Below are 11,721 nucleotides of genomic sequence, written 5' to 3'. Positions count from 1 at the left end.
TTGTGTTTGCAAAAGTAGACCAAGATTAGCTTGTCGAATGATTTATGCCTATGTTAGAGCAGAATATATATTGCATTATAATTAAGGTTTCTTCAACATCACATCGCATCCCATCACAAACACTGAAAATCAGAGTCATCCAAATGAGGTGTTCTGTACCATTTTGAGGAAAAATGTAAGCATTTGAATTGACATCACAATTAGATTGAATTAGATTGAGCCTAGATTGAAAGTAGCAAACCATTTTCTGGTATGTAACAGTCAGTAACGTAAGTTGTTCACTACAGTAGCGTAGCACAGCGGTTCCCAACCTTTTCAGTTGCGGGGGACAACCAAATCACTATCAAAATCTCGAGGACCACCATTTGCAGAATCGCATAATTTTTTTAAGCCACATGCAGTCTTTGTAATTTTCTTTTTAAATCATCACTGTATGTCTAATACATCACTATGTGTGTTTATTTAATTAAAATAACTCCAAAACATATTTTGTATCATTTATTTCCCTAAGCCTCCTTTGGCCCTTGAAATGCTTAGTCTGATAATGTGGGCATTAGGAAACAAATTTGAAGATATTTATGTTGATAAACAGCCCTGATTGGCTGGTCTAGAGCACACACCCTTACCCAGATGTCATTGGTCTATTGTAATCCAATCACATTGTGATGTCATGATGTGGGCCAAAAGTCCCATCCCACCTGAACAGGCTGAAATTCCAGGATCTTTTTTTCCAAACAGCTCTTATGGCCTAAAATCACCAAAAGTGAGCGTGTGAGGCATGTGTGATTTATTTTAGAAGGCATTGTTTTGAATTATAATGACCCAACCGAAGCCAGGGGTGGGCGGGTTGTCCGCTTTGACACCTTGCTCAATTAGAATGTGTCTCTATTTTTGCGTTTTATTGCTGGCGCTGTAGTCACACAAAACAATACATATGTTGTCATTATTCACTTTTACGAGCTCATTTTCATGCTAAATTAGACCAATTCATCCACTTATGGAAACACAACATCGCTATAAGCAAAGATGATTGGAGATATGGACTATCCTGCTAGCATACAGTCGCTGCTCTGCCTGTTCCGTCCTTTCCACCAGCCTCGCTCTGCTTTCTCCGCATGCCTGCTCCTGGTGAGTTTTTCACTTTACACAAAAAGGGCATTATCATAATTTTCTGTTATGTATTATTTCGATCTCATAGTGTGGAAATATCTTCTTATTTTTTTACTGCACTGCGCTTTTATACATAAAACATCTTGGCAGTCAAATTTAGTCAATTTCAGTGGTGAATGTGACAAATTAAAGGCCTATTATTATGATTATAAACAAATTGCCTTGTGGAAAGTAATGTAAAATCGCTTACGATATCATTAGGCCTAATACTCCCAACTGTTGTTATTTTTGTAAGAATTTAAATAAATAAAATCTTGGTAAAAATGTATTTGGATAATCTGTAGAGCATCTACAGATTGACAATCTACAGACTATCAGTAACATTTCAACTAACTATATATTATCGCTAACTCTAGCCCTAACCCTAACCCTAACCTTTATCCTAACCCTAAACTTAACCCTAACCCTAGCCCTATAACCTAACTTTAACCCTTACCCTTATTCTAAACCTAACCCTAACCATAACCTTAGCAAACATTTGCTTGTCAACAGATATTTTGTTGATACTATGACCTTCTGTATTTTTCTGTATGAGACACTCCATTTAGTATGATATGTTATGCTTTTTATGGTCTGTATTAATTTGTGGATGTCAATCACCAAATGTGTATGATATGTTACGAATTACAATTTCTATTATATGTTACAAATTTGCAAAACGTGTTATATGTTACACATTTGCAAAACGTACATGTTACTAATTTGCAATATGTGCAATATGTTAAGATTTTTCAAAACATATTATATATTATGAAATCTAGCTAGGTGGCTAATGTTTGCTAGCTCGCTAATGTTAGGTTTAAGATTAGGGTTAAGTTTAGGAGTTAGGTTAAAGGGTTAAGGTTAGGGTTAGGGGAAGGGTTAGCCTAAAAGGGTTAAGGTTAGGGGAAGGGTTAGCTAACATGCTACATAGTTGCAATGTAGCTAAAAAGTAGTAAGTAGTTGAAAAGTAGTATGGTATCTGAAGATTATGTCTTTGTTAAATGTTTTTCATGAAGAAATAGAATGTTGTTTATGGTAGTATCAAGAGGGAATGTTTTAGGTGTAATACCACATATCACAGACAGGAGGTGGGTTGTAGACAGGGGAGACTGGTGATTGGCCAGAAGAGGGGGCATCAGTGTTTATAAATAGGGGTTAAACGATGAGACGTTAGAGCAGACATTAGAATTGGAGGACACTGCTCTCCTGGTGTCATGTCACCTGTTACTCATGCTGAAGCTTATGATCTGAATAAACCTTATGATCAATGTTCAGTATGAGCAGACTCCCTTTTGTTCATCAGCAAGGACGACCAACATTCATCATATACGACATAATGGCGAGCTAGCCAGGAGGGATGATGCAATCCTTCTTTGCTGCATTTGGAGTCGCCGAGCTAACTCAAGCTAACTTTGGTTTGGAGTCATGACCCGACCAAACACAGCTAAGTTGTTGGTTTTGTTCCTGCTTGTGTACACTGGAGGAATGTACCCTTATGACTGTGCCTTAGGTGGTGTTTTTGCTGATGACTGGGGTCTGGCTAATCATAATACAAATTTTAAAAATTGTTTATAGAGATGTGTTGCTTGAATAGTAAGTCAAGAACAGTCGGGGCCAAGATATGTATACATTTTTAGAGCATTGCAGGTTTAGATAAGCCCTCGTTACGAACGGGGCGACCAACAGGGTGGGCCATAAACCCTGGAACGCACTAGGAGTTTCAGGTCAGTCTGGGACTGGGGTTTGGTTGAAAATTTATTGGGGATGGCTTGCTCAACTTCTGTCCGACGGGATATTTGCATTGGGGAGGATCGCTCACTTAAATAGCCTTACCCACGGCAGAATAAATTTAGGGCAAACGAAACAGTACTCAATTAAAGGAACGCAATGCTGGGTTTTGTTACATGTTGTAGGCCGCAGTTAGCGAAAGGCTAATGCTAAAGGCTAATTGTGTTGCGTGCTACAGGATAATCTGAACCTTAGAGGTCCACTGCGATGGATTAAAGCCTCTTAAACTTGTTTGTATGTGATGGAACTGAAAGTTCTACGCAAATGTGAGCTCTGTTATGTGTAATTGTGTGAGTATAACGTATAAAATAGTGACGCTGTAGCGTAATGCTATCGGTCTATTGTGTGGTCAGCATGGGCTTAAGGGGTTGTGCGCATGTGCGTGTGATTTTACGGGGCTAAAAACTACGACATGAGGTGGCGCTGAGCCTCCAAAACAAAATGGTGGCTTAAGGTCAGAGGTCTTTGGGGTTTCTTTGCAGGGGTTTAATAGCTATCGAGGAGGAAAGTTGGACATGAATCTTTTAAAATCGTTAAAGTAACTGTTATTTGAACGGGAAACTATTTGGCGAGATGTAGTAAAGTTATAAATCAAATATATGTTGACGGAGTATAATTAATTAAATTAAAAGACGATTAAAATTAAATGAAATGGTTTGGAGCGATCTATGTAATAAATGATATTTGCGCATGCGTGGGATTCTGCAAAACAACACATTGGTTAAACTGCAGGGGGAGACAGAGGAACACAGACGACGGAACAAATAGGCACAAGGAGATTCTAACATAGTTTAACCGGCGGTGGGTTAAGATGAAATTTGTTTTGGGACCTATTGAATTTATAAATTAAATATATGGTAACGGATTATAATAGAGTGAATTAAATAATTAAATGACGGATTAAAATCAAGGTTTTTGGGCGAGCTATTTAGTTTTGAGTTTAGTCTTAGAGTGAATAATGTAGAACAAGAATATTGAATGGTTGGAAATACTCAGTGACTGCATTAACGACTAAAATGTTATGTTGTGTCTTTGTTCTTCTGTCATATGAGAGGAACGCTAAGCGAGAGGAGATACAGGAAGTGCTGACTGCGTCACATGACGTGATAAGGTGTGAGGCAGACGAGAGGATCAGATCAGGCTAGTACACAAAATCAATTTAAAGAAATGTGATAAAATGACGATTTTGCAGAGGCTTGGCAAATACTATTTCATTAAAAATTGCATTTTGGATGCTCTGTGTATCATTTATTGAAGGGTTAGAGGCTTTGTTTTTGGGATTGCTTTGAAGTTGACTAATTTCCTTGCATTTGATGGGTTGTGGTAATATAGTCAACACTAATGGATAAATTGGGGACATAGGATATAGGAATAAAAATTGGTACACGGGTTGAAATAGTGCTAATCCTTTAACTAAAGGGTTGCTAGGGTATCTGGCAAGTGAAACAAAAGTTGCCCTTCATTCTCAAACAGAAATTGATAAAATATGTCAGCGATAAGATAGGTTTAAAAAGTAGAGCTTAGGGAGGTTTATTCTCAGCTTACAATAATCATCTAGGAGTGATTATTGCATCAGAAATATAGAGTAATAATAGGGTACCCGCAGAAACAACGATGAAGATGAATTCAGAAGACGGAAGAAAATGAGATGTCTGGAATGTGAAGGAGAAGTGGATAATGGAGATGAGAGTGATTGATGAGAGGTCATGGGTGGAGGTGACTCTGTGATCAGAGGGAAGTGGCAAGAGAGGAAAGAAGAAATGGATACTAGAGATTTGATCTCTGATGAAAGTTGAAGGTACAAGAGAGGAAAGAAGAAATGGAGAAATGGAAGAAGTAACACGACTGGATGAAGACCTCAAGAATTGAAGGAAAAGAATAATACAGTGAGGCCAAAGGAAAGGCCACTGGTAAGAAGATGATATTTCAAGAACAGAACTTAGAAGATAACCTTTTGAAGAATACTGATAGGTCCACAACGAGAAGAACTGGACGAAGAAAACTCAATCAAATACAACTTATAACTGGTGGTGGAGAAGAAGAAAAGTATGAAGAATCAGAGTGAACCAAATCAACAATCACTGTTACAGCTTCAACTGAACAATGTCAAGTGCAATTGTACCAGCCAAAGGGGGGTACCAGATGTTCCTTATCCACAGCAACAAGTCAGGAGGAAACAAGAGAACATTTTTAAGGAAGATACAGGGGCAATTCAAGATCACCTGTTCTCCAGGTGAACACTAAATATTCTAGAGTGCCTAGAATATCCAGAAGGGGGGTATCAGTTGAGAGCATCGATTAGAGAAGAAGAGAAAATAGCCAACAATTGAAGTAAAAACAACTGACCATTAGAAGTGATAGTGAATAGGGGAAAAACTTATCTGGGTTCGGCCTAAAGAGGTTCTGTAAAATAAACGAATTAGGTTAGGATAGGGATTTGAAGTAGTAAAACAGTTTACTCTTCGGGAATCAATTGAGCTCTGCTATAGAAGTCAAATAGGAATTACAATAGACATATTAATATTAGGACATATCAATGATATTGTGGGAAGAGATGCATGGTGTAAATTGAAGGGTTCAATCAGAGGCACAATAGACGACTGACTGTCTGGTAGAATATTTTAAGAAGTAGGGTTTTTGGGGAATCATTTGCTTAAAAGATAATATCATAGGAAGGATGATAATGTATTAGATTGCCTGGTAGACAATCTGTCTGGGAAAATAAACTTAATAGAGTGACTGTTATTTCTGGGTTACATTCTTACACCAAGAGATTTGAGGTTAGGCTAAAAGGTGTTTAGTCGGTTTTGCCAAGTCTGTGTAAAGGAGTCAGAAGCAGGTGGGGAATTCCCAATCATGTATTCTAAAAATTGGTGGGGAAGGAATTTTGTCAATAAATCAGTGGGAAAAGGTTTGTTTAAAGGTTAGGAGAAGATTAGATTAAAATAAGTTAGGAGAACTAGGGGTGAAGGAACTCTGAGACAGTGAGCTAAGTTCAAAGTTAGTAGTAAGAGAGAGAGAGAACAGTAATGAATGACACTTTAGAATAGGAAGACCAAGGTAATTGTGGGTACTTTTTGTTATAATCAAAAGGTTTAAAGTTTAGAGGTAGAACTGAAAGGGGGAAAAAGTGACACTAGTGGTGATTGATGGAAGTACAAGGAAAGAGTTCAGAGCTTAGGGGAAAACTAGGGATGAGGAAGTAACAATAAGGACATCAACACGTGAGTCTATTAAAACAACAGGTAGAAGTAATTTAACTCTTTCAACATTGATAGTTATTAAAGCCATAAATATAGCGCATTTGATTATAAGGGTCCAGCATCAATTATAGGGGGAAAATACTGTTATGAGGGTTAGGAGAATAATAATTATAATATGCCATTTAGGATGATGACGTTTCTTTCACAGAGAGAGAGAGAGAGAGAGATAATTAGGGAGGATAAGTATTGTTAGCAGGATCAGAAGTAGGAGCTGTTGCACCTACTCAAATAAGGGATTATTTTGCGTAAGGTTACAGATAAAGATCAGGGAGAATATATATGTGTACTTATCTAGTGCAAGCATTAAAATTTGTTTTGGTTAAGAATTATTGGTTAAAGGGCTATGTAATTTGTAAGGTGACACTTATAATGGAAGATTTGAAGTCTGTAGAAGTTTCCACAGTCACAGAGGGAGTTAAGGATAAGTTTATTACAGTAGTCACTCCAACAGTGAATAATACAAATAAGATGTTGGTAGCTTTCCACTAGAAGGAATTAAGGGTTTTAATTCATCAACTAAATCAACAACGTTAATGGTACCTTTGGGAAGGGATTAATGATACGATGGTAATAGCAAATGTAGGAAGGATGACGACAACTTTTCTGAAATTAGAGGTAGCAAGAGGGACTCAGGAGGTTATGGAAAATAGGAGGGCAGATAGAAACAATATAGATTAATCTGAAATGGAGAAGATAGATTCATCATGGAGCTATAGGATGAGGTCTTTGATTTTGATGACAGACGGGAAGAGGTATCTGCAGTGCCGCTTGTTCTTCTGTTGTGAAAATTAGAGATAGATAGGCAGGTAGGAATATTTGGTTCCAGTAAATGATTTTGTAAGAATCGGTGAGGAATCTTGAGGGTTGATGTCTGTTGGGGATGCCAGCCCAAGCCGTGTTGGACGGTTGCGCAGCCTCTAGCGGGTCTGGGTCAGGGTTATGCTTTGTCATGACTGTGGTATCGGCAACAGTCATTGACCGATAAAATAATGTAGTTGTCAGAACAGTAGGGTTTAAGTGTTCTTGGGTAAATGAATTACCCTATGGGAATTGTTAGATGGAAAGTAAAGTCAGGTAACAGTGGAAACCTGAAGTATTCAGGTGAACCAGTGAGAATAAAAGTTGTTGGTGTTCTAATAAAACATATGAGGTAAGGGGTATGCTTATGGGAATATCAGAGTGTGATGAGTATAGGATAAGTATGACCTTAAGGGTAGTAATGACAAATAATAGGTTACTTTTTATATACCAGGTAGTAAGAAGAGCAGGACTTTGATAATTAAAAGATTAGCTTTTGACTGACAATGTGACTATGGGAATTTTAGAAATATTTGGTGGGTTTGTGATGATAGAGTATATTCTTACCCTATGGAGGGATAGGATGTGGTTACATGTCAACGTTTAAGCTTCCATATGAGGTTTCTACTATTATAAGAGGGATAGCACCGGACACAGCTAAATCTAGGGTTAAAAGGATGACATGGCTACATGTTATAGTCTTCAAGCCTACCATTGGAGAATAAGTCTAAGGGAGAAGGGGGGACTTCTTCCATGGTATGGTGTAACATTTGGGAAGATCATATGGATAAATATTAGTTATACTTTGAGTCCAGATAGGTCAGATAATATCACTGGGGTTATAGATGCATTATAAGGGATGTGTTTGAGAGATTTGATAGGATTTGGTTGCAAGATCAGTTAGGCCAGTAGGGGCAGTGATGGGTCAGATTTTAGTTTCAGCTTTGATAACACTGTGTGATGTTTGTACTGACTTTTGAGAAAGTTATGAGATTAAGATAGGTTGGAGAGTTCTTGGAGACAACATTCAGATGCCGTTGTTGATTGTTCCTGATCTGGACGAAGATGGACGAGGGGATCTAGATGGACTACTGATGGATAAATATCCTTTTTGATTATTTGATGATTTTTTCAAATTGTTTTTTCAATATTAGTATGAGTTTTTGTATGATTTATGAATCAAAGGGGGGAAGGGTTAATATGATTCATACATCATTGATATATCATTTTTTTTTAAAATTCTTAGGTGAAATTGAGGTTTAATTTGAAAGGGGTTGTTTTGCAAAGGATACTGTTTGGTCGTTTCTTTTCATTCCAGAAGCATTTGGGGGAACATGTGACTCAAAGACAATATGAAGGGACAATATGACTGGAGGAGATGAAACAAGGAGGGTGTGGCTGATTCCATCATCAACAAGTCCATTGGAGGAGGAGACTACGGAGGAGATGAAGTGTAGTGGACTACATTCCAGTGTCAGCAATGAAATATAGACATATTTGATGTGTAATACATAATGGTGTCATATTCTTAGGTATTGATTTTAGTAGAATGATGTTTGATGTTATTGAATGCAGATGAGGATCTTAGATGCTTTTGTTTATTTCGTTGGGGTTAGGGAAAGGACGTTTAGGCAGGGAGAGATTCCCTTTCAAGTCCTATGGGTTGACCAGCTTGAGAGTGGATGTTTCTGGATAGGATTTTGTTTGCAGGGGAAACATGTGTATTTAATGGCATCATAGTTTCAAATGTATTTACATGGTTTATGAGTTTATCTGGAGTACCGAGGTGGTTGCCTGGGGCAGAGGGACCGTGAGAGAATTTTACTGTCTTGATTGATGGATGGATGGATTTGGAACAAAGGTTGCCGGACAGGTTTTTCGCTCTCACACTCCATAAAGATTTATTCATAATTCATAGTAATGTGTTCACACTTCATCAACAGTTATTCATATTTCATAAGAAAGGTATTTACACTCTAGAGGAGAATGGTTTGGTTTAAGGTTAAAGATATTCAATAAGATAAGTTGTTACTAGTCATAATCCTATTCTGTTTGGTTTCGAGACGTTTAGTTCGTCTCGAAAGGGGGGAATATGGTATCTGAAGATTATGTCTTTGTTAAATGTTTTTCATGAAGAAATAGAATGTTGTTTATGGTAGTATCAAGAGGGAATGTTTTAGGTGTAATACCACATATCACAGACAGGAGGTGGGTTGTAGACAGGGGAGACTGGTGATTGGCCAGAAGAGGGGGCATCAGTGTTTATAAATAGGGGTTAAACGATGAGACGTTAGAGCAGACATTAGAATTGGAGGACACTGCTCTCCTGGTGTCATGTCACCTGTTACTCATGCTGAAGCTTATGATCTGAATAAACCTTATGATCAATGTTCAGTATGAGCAGACTCCCTTTTGTTCATCAGCAAGGACGACCAACATTCATCATATATGACAGTAGCTAATTAGGTCAAAAGCAGAAGTTGTCTATGATGAGATTCAAACTCGCAACCTTTGGGTTCCTAGACATTAGTGTTATACTCCAACCCATCCACTCTGCTTTCGTTTTTGACTTAAGTAACCATCTGTCTTATTTAACCATACCAAAACGTAACATATCTTACTATATGGAGGTGCTAGGATTTACCTACAGAATAATACGAAATGCTCTGAGACCACGTTGCCTATACATTAAGAGGGACGCTATTTACGAAGACAAATGGTTCTGTCTCACGATTCCCACGCATGAAACGGCACAGGGATGTTCCGTGTGCTGCGTGGCTATATCTATTGCGGACGGCGGGCAGGCCTCTGCACTCAAGTTATGAATGTGTCCCCTTCTGCCATATGGACGCATTGTATGATACACTGAGAACAACTGGCGGCAAAAGAGCTGAGCACAGAACTCTGAGATATACTGCAGCAGGTAACTTCGATTGTAAACGACATCAAACCCCATCCACTGCGCTCACGTCTGTTCACAAAACTATGTGGAAAATATGGGATCAGAGCTATGTGGAGAATATAGGATCCAAGCATGACAAAGTTATATCTCACACCGAGGCTTGGTGGTTATCGAGGGGGAGTGTTGGAAAGATTATTCGCGTTGAGAGAGGAACTGTTGTCATTCACAATGGATGTAAAAAAAAAAAAAAAAAAAATTAAACAGACTTGGTTGACTTTCTGTGTAATAAAAAGAAAATGTGTCTCTGTAATTGACATATTTGGGAAACGGAATGAACTGAACGCAAGCATACACGGGAAATACAAAAACATTCTACAGATGAGTGAGTGACGGAATCAGTGGATTCAGAGGAAATCATTATTATTTGAAAGAGTCTTTCAAAATCGACCCATGCCCTCTTCCCTCGGCTGTACATATTTCTAACAGAAAACAGCATCAGTAAGTGTCCCCACACGAGTGACGACTGCTCACCTCCAACGCTTGAAAGAGCACTTTGGGCCCTACTTCCCAATCCGTTTGACTGTGGTCCTGGCTCAGTTGACATGCCAGTAAGTGAAATCGAACAGCTGATCGAGCCTACTTGTCACTACTGAGGCGTTGTGGTTCAAAGGAATACCCTGCCATTTTCGTCTGAGCATTAATGCCGCGTTCAAAACAACTGGGAACTCGGAACTGGGAGCTCGCAAATCTCCAACTTTCGACTTTAGTGCGTTCACGACAACTGGGAACTCCAAAAAAAAAAAAAGCTCCGAATGGGAAAAATCGTTTTGAAAGGTCATCCAACTCGGAATTCCAACTCCTGAACTACAGCCTCTTTCTAGAGGTCTGACTTTCCGACCTGAAGATCCCTGACATCATGATTTGACCTTGTCTTTTTCCGAGGTCCCAGTTGAAGTGGTGGAAAAAGTACTCAATTGTCATACTTGAATAAAAGTAAAGATAATTTAATAGGAAATTACTCAAGTAAAAGGGAAAGTCACCCAGGAAAATGTTAGAATGTTTTTCAATTGACTGCCACAGCCCATTGGCTGTTAATTAGGCGACATATATTTTTTCACATGGTTGGGGTTGCGAGAATTTTCAGATATCAAAATGAGGTCGTGGGCCGAAAAAGTTTGGGAACCCCTTGCCTAGGCCCAGTAGCCTATCCCTATGGTTTGGGCGACATTGTGATGCATTCTGTGTAGCCTAGCTTACAAACCGAGCTTTTAACACAATTTGTATTTAATTACAGACCTTTTAGGTAGTTCATTTTTACTCCACACAACTACAAGTGCCTAATCACCGCTGCAAGTCGAAGGCGCTCGGCTCAGACAGCCAAGACCTCAATTAGCCTGGGGATGAGGTTACAGCCAATGGTTTAAACCCTGGATTGCTGATGCTACTATTTATTGTCATTGAGCAGTGATGGAAAAATTATCCAATTGTTATACTTAAGTAAAAGTAAAGATACCTCAATAGAAAATGACTGAAGTAAAAGTGAAAGTCACCCAGTAAAATAATACTTTAGTAAAATGTTAAGGTATTTGGTTTAAAATATACTCAAATATACTCAATATCAAAAGTCAATGTAATTGCTAAAATATACTTAAGTATTAAAAGTAAAAGTATAAATCATTTCGAATTCCTTATATCAAGCACACTTCAACACTCAGACATAATTTACAAAGGAAGCATTTGTGTTTAGTGAGTCCGCCAGATCAGAGGCAGTAGGGATGACCAGGGTTGTTCTCTTGATAAGTGCGTGAATTGGACCAT

This window comes from Coregonus lavaretus (genome assembly GCF_964263955.1).
Source record: "Coregonus lavaretus genome assembly, chromosome: 9".
NCBI lineage: Eukaryota > Metazoa > Chordata > Actinopteri > Salmoniformes > Salmonidae > Coregonus > Coregonus lavaretus.
The sequence above is the reverse complement of the archived record's forward strand: the minus strand, read 5'-3'. Positions refer to the sequence as shown.